The sequence below is a fragment of the Scyliorhinus canicula genome, chromosome 1 (assembly GCF_902713615.1).
Source record: "Scyliorhinus canicula chromosome 1, sScyCan1.1, whole genome shotgun sequence".
Classification (NCBI taxonomy): Eukaryota; Metazoa; Chordata; class Chondrichthyes; order Carcharhiniformes; family Scyliorhinidae; genus Scyliorhinus; species Scyliorhinus canicula.
In genome coordinates, this window is record NC_052146.1 from 223022040 (window position 1) to 223038887 (window position 16848).

General features: G+C 48.8%; 1 long non-coding RNA gene across 1 annotated transcript in view; it reads left to right on the forward strand.

The window, feature by feature from the left end:
* The window catches only part of LOC119971974, a 32022-nt gene extending 19366 nt beyond the window's left edge, over positions 1-12656 (forward strand). Inside the window, exons 3-4 of the long non-coding RNA XR_005461958.1 lie at positions 10447-10575; positions 12218-12656. This is a non-coding gene — a long non-coding RNA (uncharacterized LOC119971974). The remainder of the gene's footprint in view (positions 1-10446; positions 10576-12217) is intronic.
* The last annotated feature ends 4192 nt before the right edge of the window (positions 12657-16848 follow it).

A 16848-nucleotide genomic window follows, 5' to 3' on the forward strand; every position in this document is an offset into this window, starting at 1 on the left:
TTCTGTGTACTGCCAAAAACGAGACCCCTCACAACCATCTATTTATCTTTCCCAGGACGCGACCTCCGGGGTCTCGCTCCCGGCCTGGTTAACGAAACCTGGGCCGGTCCTTCTACGGAAACATGCAAGGAGCCATAAAGCCGATCCCCTGGTCGAGCGGATTCAGCTTCTCCACGCGAACCTTCAGTACGCGTATGTGGCATACCGCGATGGACGACAGGACACAGTCTTCCTCCGGGACCTGGCTCCCAGGGTACCCCCGCACCCATTATCACCGCGCCCCTCCCAGCCACCTCCTCACTCACCTCCCACCCACACCTTCACCGACATCTCCCACAGGGTCCTTTAGCCCTGCCTCTGCATTGTCACCCTATCCGGGACCCTGTTGTATGGACGATGTGCTCCCAGAGCTGAAGGTCTCGACGCCAGTGTCTCCGGCTGAGGCGTTCGCAGCGAATAATTCATCCTCCTGTGAGACTGAACTTGTTATTCTGCTTCACCCCCACCGGACTTGGACTTTTTTTCTGAACGGGGGGTGAATGTCGTGAGCCACGTATGGCTGCCTAAGGCTATTGTATATATGTTCACTATTGTTCTACTGTTCCAGTACTATCATTATCTCCACTGTTGTATATACTTACTGTTATTGCTGTTCTGTTATTGGTTGTTGATGTTGTACTGTTGGAATGTTGTGATTGGTGCTGCTGTTGGCTCCGCCCCTCTGAGGAGGTATAAAGCCCGTCGATCTGGGGTAGTCTTGCAGTGCGGGAGGAGCTACAGGTTGGCACACTTTTAGTCTGTTAAAGCATCGGTTCACCACTACTCAGCGTCTCGACTGGATCGATGTCAATTGTTTTGTTATGCTCTTGACGTAGCATAAGCTGCTTCCTTGATGTGCACTCTGACAAAGGAAGGTTCAGACTTGGAGATAGCTTTAACACATTTATTAAACTGTTAACAATTCTCCTACTTGAATTTGACTCTCCTGTTAATCCTGCTATAGCTACTCAGACTGACGAACCAGTCTGCTGCAGTCCACGTGGTGGGTGTGATGTGTTTCAATCAACCCTGTGTACTCACTGAGTGTCTCCACTGGAAAGAGACTGAGCATGTGTGCTGTGTCCTTTTATATGGGTTGGTGTAATGCCCCCCTGTGGTTGTGTCACCTCTGTGTGTATCGTGAATGCCCATTGGTCGTGTCCTATCTTACTGACCTATTGGTTGAATGTCTGTGTGTCATGTCTCTGGTGCTCCCTCTAGTGTCTAGCTAATCTACGTGTATTTACATTAACCCCTTGTGTATTTACAGTGATGCATATCACCACATCCATCATGGCTTCAACATGTAAATGATCCACATACCTTGCAGCACACTCGCTGAGACTCCCCCCTCTCTCTTGCCACACAAGGTAACATAACAGAGACAGCAGCAAAGGGGACGGGCAGGAGACAGGCATCCCCAGATTCTTTTGGAGGAGAGAATTCTGTGAATTATTGGGCAGTCAGTGACTGAGGCTGTTACAACTGGAATCACTAAAACCATCTTATGCACCTTCTCCACCCCACTTCAGCTTCATCCCGCCATCTTGGATGAAATACAAACTACAGTGGTGTGACCATGGACCCCTTGCTTTCCACCTACCCGTCGGACAGCCCGATTTCCCTCAGATAGCCCCAACTCTCCTCGGACAGCCCGACCCCTCTCGGACAGCCCAAACTCTCCTCTGACAGCCCTGACCCCTCTTGGAAAGCCCCGACCCCCCTCGGATAGCCCCAACTCTCCTCTGACAGCCCTGACCCCTCTTGGAAAGCCCCGACCCCCCTCGGATAGCCCCAACTCTCCTCTGACAGCCCTGACCCCTCTTGGAAAGCCCCGACCCCTCTCGGACAGCCCCAACTCTCCTCGACAGCCCCGATCCCCCTCGGACATCCCCGACCCCCCTCAGATAGCCCGATCCCCCCTTGGACAGCCCCGATCCCCCTCTGACAGCCCTGACATCCCTCGGACAGCCCCAACTCTCCTCTGACAGCCCCGATCCCCTTCGGACAGCCCCGACCCCCCTCGGACAGCCCCGACCCCCCTCGGATAGCCCGAACCCCCCTTGGACAGCCCCGACCCCCCTCTGACAGCCCCAACATCCCTCGGACAGCCCGACCCCTCTCGGACAGCCCAAACTCTCCTCTGACAGCCCCGATGTCCCTCGGACATCCCCGACCCCCCTCAGATAGCCCCGCCCCCCCTCGGATAGCCCCAACCCCCCTCGGACAGCCCCGACCCCCCTTGGATAGCCCCAACTCTCCTCTGACAGCCCCGATCTCCCTCTGACAGCCCCGCCCCCCCCTCGGATAGCCCCAACCCCCCTCGAACAGCCCCGACATCCCTCGGACAGCCCTGACCCCTCTCGGACAGCCCCGACCCCCCTTGGATAGCCCCAACTCTCCTCTGACAGCCACGACCCCCCTCTGATAGCCCCGACCCCCCTTGGACAGCCCCGCCCCCCTCTGACAGCCCTGACACCCCTCTGATAGTGCCGACACCCCTCTGACTGCCCGACCCCGCTCGGACAGCCCGACCTCCCTCGGAAATCCCCGCCCCCCCCTCTGTCAGCCCATCCCCCTCGGACAGCCTGGCCCCACTCGGACAGCCTGACCCAGGTCTGACAGCCCGACCCCTTCAGACAGCCTGACCCCACTCGGACAGCCTGACCCCCCTCTGACAGCCTGACCCCCTTCGGAAAGCCTGACCCCACTCGGACAGCCTGACCCAGCTCGGACAGCCCGACCCCCCTCGGACAGCCTGACCCCCTTCGGAAAGCCTGACCCCACTCGGACAGCCTGACCCAGCTCGGACAGCCCGACCCCCCTCGGACAGCCTGACCCCCTTCGGAAAGCCTGACCCCACCCGGACAGCCTGACCCCCTTCGGACAGCCTGACCCAGCTCAGACAGCCCGACCCCCCCTCGGAAAGCCTGACCCCCTTCGGAAAGCCTGACCCCCTTCGGAAAGCCTGACCCCACCCGGACAGCCTGACCCAGCTCGGACAGCCCGACCCCCCCTCGGACAGCCTGACCCAGCTCGGACAGCCCGACCCCCCTCGGACAGCCTGACCCCCTTCGGAAAGCCTGACCCCCTTCGGAAAGCCTGACCCCACCCGGACAGCCTGACCCCCCTCGGACAGCCTGACCCCCTTCGGAAAGCCTGACCCCCTTCGGAAAGCCAGACCCCCTTCGGAAAGCCTGACCCCACTCCGACAGCCTTACCCATCTCGGACAGCCCCGACCCCCCTTGGACTGCCCCGACCCCCCTCGGACAGCCTGACCCAGCTCGGACAGCCCGAGCCCCCTCGGACAGCCTGACCCCACTCGGACAGCCTGACCCAGCTCGGACAGCCCGAGCCCCCTCGGACAGCCTGACCCAGCACGGACAGCCTGACCCCACTCGGACAGCCTGACCCAGCACGGACAGCCGTACCCCCCTCGGACAGCCTGACCCCCCTCGTACAGCCTGACCCTGGCTAAGTGTCGACACTGGGACTGAATGGGGGTTATTCTATGATCCCGATAGGGGCACCAGTCCCGGAGCAATTCAGGACATGCTAATGGGCCAGCACTCGCGTACTGTGGAACTAATGCAATTCCAACTCACGCCAGCGTGGGATTTGCTGCGGTTGGGATTGGCACTGGAGAGGCAGGAGCTGCTGATGAGCACTCCATTCCCCACAGACTCTCATTCCAGCCGAGAAGATACCATCCCAGAGAGTGACCCCAACATTCACAGATGCAGATCTCGAGACGGATCCCATGGAGGAGAGGTGAGACACTCTGTTTCCTGGGGTAGGAACGCAGCAGCCACCTACCGATTTCAACTGGGCCTGGGCACAGGAGGCAGACGCCTTGAGCACTGTAGGCCTCACTGCACGGACCTGGCAGCAGTGCAGAAAGAAGCTGCACACCCTGCTCAGGGTAGCCAGGATGAGTTACCAGCTCCATGCCCCTGGCACAACCGCCGCCCCACACCCCCCCCCACCCCACATCCCAACCCCCACTCCAGCGGGCGACCATCTCCTCCTCGGCCTACTTAGCGTCTGGTTCTCTAACCGCACCAGCTGGCCCCTGCTTCTCTGGGGCAGGCTCCTCTTCTGCAGGGTCGTCCCGAGGAACTTCTACTCGTGCAGCCTCAGTGCATCCGCCAGAGCTATGGTGGCCAAGCAGATGCCAACCACACCCGGCTGTACTCCAAACTCCATTTTCTGCAGAGGGTAGAGAGCAGACCTGAAATGAAAATGAAATGAAATGAAATGAAAATCGCTTATTGTCACGAGTAGGCTTCAATGAAGTTACTGTGAAAAGCCCCTAGTCGCCACATTCCGGCGCCTGCCCGGGGAGGCTGGTACGGGAATCGAACCGTGCTGCTGGCCTGCTTGGTCTGCTTTAAAAGCCAGCGATTTAGCCTTGTGAGCTAAACCAGCCCCTTCCAGACTTCCGAGTATGTCGAGTACACCCATGCCCAACCAGGTCCAATGGGCTACACAGTGGCCCTGACCCGCACTGCATCCCCTATGAAATAAAAAGCAAAATTGAAGCTGGAAGAACTATTGAAGAAAGTCTCCCAGCAGAGAACATCGACACTCTGAACTCTCTCCTACAGCAGAATTGAAGACGGTGCCATGGGTGGGGACTTATTACAGGTACCCTGCATTTATTATTCATACATCTTACTTTTCTCACCATCTTATTGACTTTGGACTATAGTCGCCCTTAACTTAGGTTATTGTAAGGTATGTAGGTCTAGTCCTATATGCAGTATCCGAAAACCAAAATGGCCTGCGATCTGAAACATGATTGCCCCAGAGGATTTTGGTAAATGGACACTTGACCTGTAAAATATTTCAGAATGAAATTCTAGCTGCGCTAAAGACTAATGATTCAAAATACCACAAAGTATGTCCAGACAGAGTCACCCAAGGCTGGAATTAAACCTGGGTCTCTGGCGCTGTTAGGCAGCAGTGCTAACCACTTTGCCATTGTGCCGCTCGCCATAACACCATATTGGGGATCCCTCAGACAGCTGGATGCATGTTCAGCTAAGAGTATTTAAACGCCAGTATTAACAGAACTTATAAGATCCAGGATGACAAGTTAGGCACAAAATCAGTGTTAGATGCTGAGTGACAACACAATCTGCCAATCTTCTGGCACACTTTGTGCTTGCACCCTTTACAAGTCTGACATACAGTATGGGCTGTGCCCAAAGTGGCTGGAAGTGGATCCACCACCATGTTTAATTTCTCTTGGCTCTCTTAATGCCAAACCAGTTGACACCATGGAACCCACTTTTTCGCCAAATATTTTAAACATTTCAACAGACCTGGTTTTCTGTGACATCTTGGATTTTGAAGACTTTTAACGTTGCAGCCTCAGCAAGTTAGGTGCACCAAAAGCAGTTTTGCCTTTTTAGAAGGATGATGGATAGGTGATTACTTCAATATCATTTAAAAATAAATTGGAATTCGTCAGGATTTCAACCAGTTCCCCGTAAGATGACAAATTTCATTATCAAGGTGACTTAACTTTTCGAAAATTGTCATATCAGAACGGAACCTTTTCCTAATATTATGATCCCATACCAGACCCTAACAGTGGCTAGGATACAGGACCGAAACCCCAATATTGAGTTTATTTTAAGACTGTTGGCAAAGAATGATTCACTTGAGGAATGATTCCATGAAAATATAAGGCTTTGGCGTTTCTAAAACAAAACTTAATTTGAATACTATATTAAACTTTTAACTTCACACCTGAAAAGGAGCTTACAATTACCCCCGAACACAACTATACAATTTTCCATGAAACAACAAGAAAAGAAACAAACCGCTTTTAGTCCATCTTAATCCATCAGTTGGAATCCCTTCAGACTCTGGCTGAATATCTTCAAATAGCTGCTTCAACGAGGTGGTTTCACCCTCGTTCTTGTCTTCGGACAAGTTCTGCTGTAAAATATTATTACTCTTTTTTTTAAACTATCCTACTTGGAAGAAATTGTGGACTCAGAGTCAGACAGTTCAGAACTCAGCTCCTCTCTCTCTCAAAGCTTCTCCAAACTCACTGCCTCTCTGACTTAGCTCCATATAGCAATAACCTCATCTCCCCAAGCTGAAAAACACATTGGGTGGGATTCTCCGGTCCGCAAGCCACGTGTTTCTCAGTGGCGCGTCCTCGCCGGCAGCGAGATTCTTTGTTCCCGCCACCCGCCAATGGGATTTCCATTGTGGTCACCTCATGCCGCCAAGAAATCTGTGGGCATGGCTCGCAGCCGGCGCAATGGAAAATCTCTCCGGTGGAGAATCCCGCCCATTATCTCTGCAGGCTGCAAAAGCACATTAACTCCCCAGGGACCTCCCCAGTCAATCCACATTCTTCTGGGCAATTTCACATGCTATTTACTATTTTTCAAAACATTACCATGCAGCCAAACACACTATACCCTCAGGCTTCTACCTATTAACGTGGCCCAATATTTAGAAGCCAATATTCCTAAAATCCTCCAATCATTACATAAAGGAACTGACAAAATGCTGTTAACCAAGTTACTGAGGAACTAGAGGGAGGCTTACAAGATGTAATTGGATTTGTTTATTGTCACATGTACCGAGGTACAGTGAAAAGTATTTTCTACATGCAGCTCAAACAGATCATTTAGTACACGAAAAGAAAATACTTAATAGGGCAACACAAGGTACACAATGTAAATACATAAACACCGGCATCGCGTGAAGCATACAGCATTTCAAGTATTAATCAGATCAGTCCATAAGAGGGTCGTTTAGGAGTCTGATAACAGCAGGGAAGAAGTTGTTTTTGCATGTTCTCAGACTTTTGTATCTCATGCCTGATGGAAGAAGTTGGAAGAGTGAGTAAACTGGGTGGGACGGGTCTTTGATTATGCTGCCCAATTTACCACGGCAGTGGGCGGTGTTCACGACTCTCTGAAGTTTCTTGAAGTTCCTTCCTACTCTATCAGCAGCTTTGATTATACACTCAAGCCTTCGACTGGGTCTTGAACCTTGATTTGATTTGATTTATTGTTACATGTACCGAAATACCTGAAAAGTATTTTTCTGTGGCCGAGGGAACGTACACAGTACGTACAAAGTAGACAAAAAGAATAATCAGCAGAGTACATTGACAAATGGTACATCGACAGACAGTGATTGGTTACAGTGCGGAACAAGAGGCCAAACAAAGCAAATGAAATGAAATTAAGTGAAAATCGCTTACTGAAATGAAATGAAATCAAAATCGCTTATTGTCACGAGTAGGCTTCAATGAAGTTACTGTGAAAAGCCCCTAGTCGCCACATTCCGGCGCCTGTTCGGGGAGGCTGAACCGCGTTGCTGGCCTGCCTTGGTCTGCTTTAAAAGCCAGCTCTTTAGCCCTGTGCTAAACCAGCCCCTAAATACATGAGCAAGAGCAGCATAGGGTGTCGTGCACAGTGTTCTTACATGGAACAGATCAGTCCGAGGGAGAGTTGTTGATGAGTCTTGCAGCTGTGAAGAAGAAGCTGTTCCTATGTCTGGATGTGCGCGTCTTCAGACTTCTGTACCTTCTGCCTGATGGAAGGGTCTGGAAGGAGGCAATGCCTGGGTAGGAGGGGTCTCTGATAATGCTGTCTGCCTTCCTGAGGCAGCGAGAGGTGTATACAGAATCAATGGGAGGATGGCAAGCTTGTCTGATGTGTGGGCTGAGTTCACCACACTCTGCAGTTTCTTGCGATCTTGGGCCGAGCAGTTGCCATACCAGGCTGTGATGCAGCCGGATAGGATACTCTCTATGGCACATCTGTACAACTTTGTGAGAGTCGATCCAGACATGCTGAATTTCTTTAGCTTCCATAGGAAATAGAGACGTTGTTGGGCTTTCTTGACTGTTGCATCAACATGAGTGGACCAGGGCAGACTGTTGGTGATGGCGACCCCCAGGAACTTAAAGCTATCGACCATCTGCACTTCAGAGCCATTGATGCAGAAGGGAGTGAAGTCGATAATCAGTTCTTTGGTCTTTCCAACATTTAGAAAGAGGTTGTTTTCAGTACACCATGCAACCAAGTGATTTATCTCCCTTCTGTAAGGGCTGGTTTAGCTCACTGGGCTAAATCGCTGGCTTTGAAAGCAGACCAAGGCAGGCCAGCAGCACGGTTCAATTCCTGTACCAGCCTCCCCGGACAGGCGCTGGAATGTGGCGACTAGGGGCTTTTCACAGTAACTTCATTGAAGCCTACTTGTGACAGGAAGCGATTTTCAATCATTTTCATTCGTCGTTGTTTGAGATACGACCCACGACAGTCGTATCACCCACAACCTTATACATTGAGTTGGAGTTAAATCTTGCATCACTGTCGTGTGTGTATAGGGAGTACAGTAGAGGAATGGGCACACATCCTTGCGGGGCTCTGGTGTTGAGGATTATTGTGGAGGAGGTGCTGTTGCCTATCCTGACAGATTGCGGTCTGTTGGTGAGAAAGTCAAGGCTCCAGCTGCACAGGGAGGGGTCAAGTCCAAGATTGCAGAGTTTGGTTATAAGTCTTGTCGGGATAATGGTGTTGAAGGCGGAGCTATCATCTATGAACAGCAGTCTTACATAGGTGCCCTTCTTGTCGAGTGGTTCGAGTGTTAATTGTAGAGTCAGGGAGGTAGCATCTGCTGTGGACCAGATGCGGTGATAGGCAAACTGCAATGGATCGAGACCGTCTGGGAGGCTGGTGTTGATCCATCTCATGATTAGCTGCTCGAAGCATTTCATGATAACAGACAGCAGGGCCACTGGTCGGTAGTTGTTGAGGTACACTACCTTGTCCTTCTTTAGTACTGGTATTATGGTGGTCTTCTTGAAGGAGGTGGGGACCTCACAGCGGAGAAGGGAGCTGTTGAAGATATCTGTGAATACACTGGCCAGCTGGTATGCGCAGGCTCTGAGTTGTATAATTGATATATACAAAAAATCAAGCATTGTATCCAAGAGACTTCCAGAGTATAGATATGACTTCCATTATCCCATGTGGGAGACAGTCTCAGGTAGCTCAGTCAGTAGAGCATCAGACTTTTAATTTGAGATCCAGGGGTCAAGTCCCTGTCCAGGTGTTGCTAAGGTGGCTGGCTTAGCTCACTTGACTGAACAGCTGACTTGCGAGGCAGAACCAGGCCAACAGTGTGGGTTCAGTACTTGTTTTTGAGGTTTTTCATGAAGGCCCACATTCTCAACCTTGCCCTCGCCTGAGGTGTGGTGATTCTCAGAAGGGAAGGCAGCCTATGGTCATCTGGGACTATGGCGACTTAACTTTACAGGAGATACAACCCTTCAAAAAATGTCTTGGTGCTATTCTCTATCCCCACGTAGGTTGTTTCCATTATTTGGAGCACCAGAAATAGATATGGATAAGATGAGAGAATAATTTTTGTAAACAATATTGCAAAAAATGTATATAGCCTCCTGAGGTAAAATTCTCATTCCTGCCAGCCATCCAGGTAGTGAATCTAGCCAGGTGTTGAGTTGGAATCTGGGATGCATTATTTAAATGAGGCCTGCCATTCAGATCACTGCACATCCTGACTTGTTTGGGTACACTGCCTGCTGCTGGACACATGCCACTATTCGTGCAGCCCATCCCCCACACAAAAAATTGAGGCTGCCAGAAAAGCTTCAAAAGTAATTGGGGACGTTTTCCTTTAGGCCAACAATCAGGAACTCGGATTACTGGCCCACACAGGAAAGCTCTGCTCAGCTTGCCAACCTTGACCTTAATATCAATGATTTGGGATCCTTAAAAAAACAGGAACAAATGATCAACCATAATTTCACGTTGTTGTGAATCGCAGAAGTTTACTCCTTAAACTTATAACCCGTACAATAGGATCTGAATCTTGTAATAGTGGTATTATTTGTTTTTATGTTGCTTTTATACTGCACTTTTCAGATTGGAATGTTGTAGGGGTATCATCATCATTCTTCGGTGCAGAGGTATCATCTCACACATATAACAAATTGGTGCAATTTTCGGAAAGTCACCTTGATATTATGGGCACCAACTGTTTTATAAACAACTGTGTGTAACTGTGTCAAAAATGGTAACCATATAAAGTTGAAACTCCACCACCATTCATTCCTGCATGATTGAGAAGAGCAAACTATTCCCACATTTGTTTTTAATGGTTACACCAGTATGTTGGGAAGCCAGTGAAGAGTTCTGTGTGTGCATTCAATTATGCATGAAGCTCTGCCTTCCCCAATTCCCCAAGAATGTGAACACACTGTGAAAACAAAGCTCTTTCTTGTTTTTGCTATTTTGTGATGTTCTCTCCTTTCTGTTTTACTCTGTCCTGTCTCTTTCCCATTTGCTCACCTTGTTATTATCCTTCTTTTCCAGTTTATTCTATCCTTTTTCTTTTCACAGCCCACCGTATAAGTAGATTGTAGTCAGTAACAACAGTCTCCTGTGACCGGCCAGCTATGAAGCAAGGACTGCTTCAGTCCAAATTACTGCCTAAATCCAACAGCTCAAGATGAGATGCGAGAGAATTAGGTAAAGACCATATGATTGATTTATATTCACACCTCTGTACTCACTTCCATATCTCCCATACAGCTTTGTTGTCAAGTCGTGAAAACTTAAAAAAAAAATTTAGAGTACCCAATTATTTTTTTTCCAATTAAGCGGCAATTTAGTGTGGCCAATCCACCTACCCTGCACATCTTTGGGTTGTGGGGGTGAAACCCACGCAGACAGGGGGAAAATGTGCAAACTCCACACGGACAGTGACCCGGGGCTGGGATCAAACCCGGGTCCTCGGCGCCGTGAGGCAGCAGGGCTAACCCCAAATTGCGGATTTATTGCTGGGTAAGAGAGACATAATCATTTTTGGTGTGATGCAAACGTAAATGGCAGAGGATGGTTTTGATCCATCGACCTCTGGGTTGTGGGCCCAGCACGCTTCTGCTGTGCCACTCTGCTCTTTTATGTCATGGAAACTTGATTTAGGATGGCATTAAAATAAGCATTTCCTGATATATGCTGTATTTTCATGTTTAACTTTTCAGGAGTTTTCACACAAACAAATGCTTCTGCCAAGCATTCTGAGCCTTGTGCTGCATGTCGTGGAATAATAGTTTGTGGCTCTGTATTATTTCCAAACCAGGGTTCTCACAGATTCTTTATCTTAGAATGCATTCTGAATTGGATAACCTAATTTTACACAATATATATTCAGTGTGTATTTATAGTAAAAATGAATCAGCTCAAAAACATAATTAGAACAAGAACAACTCTTTATCCGTGAGCAATTGTCCCATGAATAAATTAGTTCCAATGATGTCAGAATTCCCACAATGCATTATATGGTGAAAAGACAATCCTGTCCCCCCAGTGGTGAAGCTGAGTAATGTTTTTGTTTTCTGCCAATTTTTTCTGACTCCCCCCCCCCCCCCCCCCCCCCGCAGACCATGGACTCTTTTCATGCGTGTACGTATGACCATTCGGCCCCTCACACCTGCTCAGCCATTTAACAAGATCATGGCGGATCTGACTGTGGCCTCAACTCCACATTCCGCCTCTTCCAGATAACCTTTGACTGCCTTGTTAATCAAGCATCTATCTACCTCTGCTTTAAGAATATTAATTGACCTTGCGTCCAGTGCCCGCTGGGGAACAGAGTTCCAAAGATTCACCACCCTCTGAGAGGGAAATTTTAATGGGAGACCACCTATTTTTAAATCGTCTGCCCCAGTTCTAGTCTCTCCCACAAGGGGTACTTTGCTAATGAGATTTTCACTTTGAGCATATAAATACTTCCTTGGTCCTGGAATCATGCTTAACTAGTGTCAAATCAAATTGCAGCAGTGTTTTGATGCATGTTTATAAACAACTCCACATTTTTGTAACTTGTTGTAAATTTAACACTAGGCTTGTGAAGAAATAAACCCTGAAACTATTTGTTGGCAAATGGTTCCAAGATACTGAACATTCTGGCATCCTCTGCCCAAGTGCCAGCTAATAGAGTGTTAGTTTGGTTCAGTGACAGAGCTTTTGTGTCAGGAGGTTGTAGCTCATGCCCTATAGTAGCACGGTGGCACACAATCATGGCTGACACGCCAATGCATTGCGGAAAGATGTTGGCTGTCTTTCAGATTAGATATTAAACTGAGGTCTTGTTGCCCTGCTCATATAGATTTGAAAGATTCCTTGGCAGTCTTTTAAGAAGAGCTGTGAATTCTTCTGGTTTCTTGGTCATCGTTCATTCTTCAGCCAACACCATCAAGAACAGATTGCCGGGTACATATCTCATTTACTGTTCATGAGTCCTGCTGCTTTTGACCACAACAAAATAGAAATTATACTTCAGATTAATTGGCTGTGAAGCACCTTTGGGACATATTGAGAAATATAAATGCAAGTTTATTTTTTCTTGCCCAATTGACCCCTAAAAGTGAGTGGTGGTACCTGTTGTAACCCCAATGGAGGTCCTGGGATAAGGACAATACCTGAAGGAATATGAACTTCACCATTAAGGGTGGGGTGGAACTTCCCCTTGGAAGGGTGGGGCTTCCTCACTACAAGGAGAGACCCAGATGTATAAAAACCCTGGCCTAGGCGCAGGTCAGGGAAGGAGAGCCTCAGGGGAGTGGAGGAGTTTTTTTTTCCTTTATTCGGTCATGGGATATGGGGTTGCTGGCTGGGCCATCACTATCTGGCCCAGCATTTATTGCCCTTCCCTCAGGGCATTTAAGAGTCAACCACATTACTGTGGATCTGGAGTCTCATGTAGGCCAGACCAGGTAAGGATGGCAGATCTCCTTCCCTAAAGGATATTAATGAGCCAGCTGGGTTATTCCGACAATCGACAATGGCTTAATGGTCATCATTACACTTTTAATTCCAGATTTTTTATTGAAATCATATTTCATCATCTGCCCTGGTGGGATTCGAACCCACTAGTCCAGCGACACTACCACTTCACCATTTCCTTCCCAGTATCCTCCGGGTGCTCCGGTTTCCTCCCACAAGTCCCAAAAGACGTGCTTGTTAGGTGAATTGGACATTCTGAATTCTCCCTCAGTGTACCCGAACAGCCGGAATGTAGTGACTAGGGGATTTTCACAGTTACTTCATTGCAGTGTTAGAGTAAGCTTACTTGTGACACTAATAAAGATTATTATTAAAATAAATAGCATGAGTAGTTGAGGCCCCATCACAGATTCTCACAGGACATCTCTTGCCACATCCTGCCAGTTAGAGCACTTGCCTATTAACCTTCAATTCTGTCTCCTGCCTCCCAGTCAATTTTCTAACCAGGCGAATATTTGCCTTTAATTTCATGAGCTATACATTCCTCTGTCCACCACTTTAGTCACCTTTTCAAAATATCTGACCAGGTTGATCAAGAATGACCGACCCTTTACATGCTGGCTCCTTTTGAATAGCTGAAAATTTTCAAGGTGTTCTGTCACTCTATCCTAAATTATAGATTCTAGCAGTTGCTCAATGATAGTTGCTAGGCTAACTGATGCGTCATTTCTTGTTTGCCCCCTCTCAAGTTTTTAAAGTTGTGAAATGACATCATTTTCAAATATAAAGGAACAGTTCCCAAATTGAGAGATTATAATTACAGCATCTACAATATTCTCACCTACTTCCTTAAAAACTTTGGGATGAAATCCATCTGGTTCTGGGAATTTGTCACCCTTTAGTGCCTTTAATTTACTTCATTACTCTTATTTTTCTTTTGTTAATCTTGTTGAGTCCAGGGACAGAATTCAGTTGCAGTGGCAGATGTTCTGATGGTGGGTCTGGAGGTGTGCAGCATCTCTGCTTGGAGACAGGTGGCTGGCCACATGCAATCATGAGGCTGTCAGTCAGTCAGTTATGCAGAATCGAGGGTCCCGGCCAATTGTGTGATGAGACAGACAGAGGATTGCTGACACCACCATTATCTCACAACGTTGAAGGTCCGGGCATCATATTTAAATGTCACCCAGGCAAACGTCCACTCCCTACAAGTCAGCAATATAATTCTGCCTGTCTGAGAGGCTGTATTTAAACTGTAACCCCCCCCCCCCCCCAACCTGCAAAGTTGGAGTACCTGGAGCTGTTGCGACCCATTCCCATCAGTTTTTAAAATTTCTTTATCAGAGTTACAAAGCCAGAGCTCTGGGTGTGGACAGGGGCAAATCCTTAATCCAGCTCCTTGCCTGCTCCATAAACCAATTCAAATTAAATATAATTCATACACCCCCACAAGAGAGACATTACACCTGACCTCAAGCTCATCTTAGCCAAAAGGCCGAGAAGCGATCCCATTCCCATCTGCTGATCCCAATTACCTGCTTACATCCCCTTTCAAAAGCAGGCACATGTCTCAATACAGAGAATGAATGGGCCCATGGTTTAGCAATGTATCCCAGGCTGTCTGGGAATGGCAGGTGGTTTACTAGAGGTGGCAGCAGGAGATCCTCCCACCTGAGCAAGGAGGCCTGGATGGAGATTGCAGCGGAGTATAGTAGCTGTAGGGCCCAAACGTAAAACTGGGTCCAATGCTGCAAAAATGTTAATGACCTCCAGGGCTTCACGAGGGCAGCACTCTCGTGACCGCAAAATGGCATCAAACAATGTAAATGTGGCGAAGGACGCCAGCCAGAAGGTTGGGTTCTCGACCTCAGCACTAGATTGAACATTTGGACTGAATGCATAGGAGCCAGTTCATGTTGTGAATGTTTTGCCAGTTATAGAACAGCATGGGTGTGGAACATTTACTAGGGGGGGTGATGCTAGCTGTCATAGGCCTGTATGTTCTTAAAGGGGTTTGCTGTCCATTAAGATGATACTCAGTCCTTCTGATTGTCTGCAGACAAAATAACACATAATATTAGGGAGAGCCTGTGGTGTCCTTCATATCAGCATGTTGACCCCGACAGAGGAGGAGGCAGTTGTACTGGCTGGGGAGCAAGCTGGATTGTCAAGACAAAATAAGTGTGGTGAATCACAGTAGCGTAATTCACACTGTATTACACATGTTGTACTATGTCTCTGTAAGCTCGGCACACGAGCAGTTGCGCTGCTCTGCCACTAGGGGGAGATGCACTGGGAGTGTACGGGAGTTTGTACTGGGCTCCACCCTTGACTCCACCCACGGCTCCTCCCCCCTAACCGGAAGTATAAAGGTTGATGCTGAGAGCCTGCCTGCCATTTCATCTGGAGTTCATCGTGTCACAGGCAGGCTCTGTTGTAAGACGATTAAAACCACTGTTCACTTCTAACCACGTGTCGCGTGAATTGATGGTCTCATCAACAAGTGAGGATGTATCGTTGAGAACTAGGCAGACGGGAGACATGTATGACACTGCTGGTTAAAGGGATTGTGCATAACCACAAAGTAATTCTTTGTGTTCTCCACCACAGGTCCTCCCAGTCAGGAGACGCATCAATCACAGTTTGCAACAAGATAGAATTTCACCCCATGATATGGACCTCTCAAGAGGATACACCATTGCATTATTCCCCCACACCAGTACAGAGGCAGCCACCTCGGTAGGAATTTGTTTGCAATTAGGCTTGATATCACAATCTGATGAACACAAGTTGTTGCAGCCAAGACCCTGTCAGACAGCAGGTATCTGGAGACCAGGTCCATTCTGAATCCCAAACTGACGACGGGTCGCTGGGAACAGCCACTGGACACCTGCTGGAGACGCAGAGGGAGGCAGGGGAACTTCTGGCTGAGATGCCAGAGACTATGTGCAGCTTCGAGCTAATGGTAGAGGAGTCCATCCAAGCCATTTCCCCAGTACGTGAGTGTTAGACCTCCTCCACTTAGAGGCTAGTGACCGCCATGGAGAGCTTGATCTAGCAGAACACTCAGTGGCTGCCAGATAGGCGCTTGAACCTTCATTCTGTTGATCTGGCCATGGATCTATATACCCTTAGCAAGGCGAGAATGAGACGAGGCACCTCAACCTCACTCCAGGTACCATTTCTCCTCCTGGAGTCAGGAAGGTGGCATTGGGAACTGACAAGGATGAAGAGTGCCAGAAAGCCTCCTTATGGGCATCATCTCAAAGTATCCCCAGGATGAGTTGCTGCTTCTCCACCCCTCTGACAGTGACCCAGAACTTCCAAATGGGAAGAACTCAGGAGGTGCCCCTGCACCTATGCAGGCGACCCTCAACAGGCTGAAGCCCTCCAGGTCTCAGACCACTATAGGATGATTACCATGGTCATCTCAGGCAGTGGTGAATAGCCCTCAGCAGGCTACCTCCATCTTGGCTGCCGAGATTGGTGTTGGATCAAAACATATTTTATAGGGGACGTAAGTGAAAAACCTTCTAATGGCACTAGGTGGCACAGGTGTCCAATCATTCTATGACACTATGTTTATGTGTAAATATGTAGTTTTGATCACTTTATTCGTGGTTGAGATCGTCGTGCAGGGTGCGAAGTCGGTCCACCTGTGCGCTGGCACATGTACCTCAGGATCAGGCACCGGGGGGCTCGTTGAGCTTACCGGGGTGATACAAAATCTCGTAGTTGTGGGTGGAGAGCTTGATCCTCCACCTCAAGATCTTATCATTTTTGATCTTGCCCCGCTGTGTGTAGTTGAACATGAAGGCAACCGACCGTTGGTCAGTGAGGAGAGTGAATCTCCTGCCGGCCAGGTAATGCCTCCAATGCCGCACAGCTTCAACGATAGCTTGGGCCTCTTTTTCAACGGAAGAGTGCTGAATTTCGGAGGCATGTGGTGTGCGGGCAAGAATGCCACAGGCCTGCCTGCCTGGTTGAGGGTGGCGGCCAGAGCGACATCTGATG